This window comes from Echinops telfairi, unplaced genomic scaffold (genome assembly GCF_000313985.2).
Source record: "Echinops telfairi isolate 266 unplaced genomic scaffold, ASM31398v2 ScPeMD7_31;HRSCAF=116, whole genome shotgun sequence".
In the NCBI taxonomy this organism is placed as follows: Eukaryota; Metazoa; Chordata; class Mammalia; order Afrosoricida; family Tenrecidae; genus Echinops; species Echinops telfairi.
The window spans coordinates 6886479-6887227 of record NW_022103928.1 but is presented as its reverse complement, the minus strand read 5'-3'; the positions used below and the strand labels follow the sequence as shown (position 1 = coordinate 6887227).

Sequence of the window (749 nt, the reverse complement as noted above, 5' to 3'; positions counted from 1 at the left end):
GACATCACACATGAAGAGAGCAAAGGTCATCAAAAAGACAGGAAAAAAAAGAAAAGATCAAAGTGGATGTCAGAGGAGACTGAAACTTGTTGTGAATCAAAGAGTAACTAAAGCAAATGGTATGCTCCCCTTCGATCCATTTTAACCTGTGTCAAGAATAATAAGAGTGTGTTGGAAAGTGGATTATTGCAGAGGTAGTCAGGTTAAAATTTAACACTTTATTATTTGATTTCCCTTTTGACCAATTTTAAATTTGTTCTAGTTATTATTTTTCTGCTTTCTTTTCAATTGAGGTTTTTCTCTGTTTTATTTTGTTATTGCTGTTGATTTTCTTCTTCTTTTTTTGGTATATTTTTCTGTCTATGAAATCCAGGATTATACTCTGGTTTCTCTTCAGATCGTATAAATCTTTCGCCTTTTACTAAAGATTTCCGCTAGCAGAAGGCACCTTGGATCACTCTGTGAATGGCATCGAGTCGCTGGGCAGAATAAATGGTGTGTACACTACTACTAGCCCAACGGTTGGCAATTTGAACTCACCCAGTGATGATGCAGAAGAAAGCCTTGGTGATCCATTCCATGAGGGTCGCAGCCAGTAAATCCTTATGGAGCAGTGCTGCTCTGCACCTGGGGCTGCCCTGTGATGGAGCAGACTCCACAGCCTGCATTCGGTTTGTTATGAGTGATGGGCAATAACTTAGGCTTTGGACCCAACCTACTCAGTGTCCCCTTCAGCTCCCTGGTTGCAT

At 40.3% G+C, this 749-nt stretch overlaps 1 pseudogene; it reads left to right on the top strand.

The window, feature by feature from the left end:
* The first annotated feature begins 377 nt into the window (after positions 1 to 377).
* LOC115869642 lies at positions 378 to 467 on the top strand (annotated as a pseudogene).
* The last annotated feature ends 282 nt before the right edge of the window (positions 468 to 749 follow it).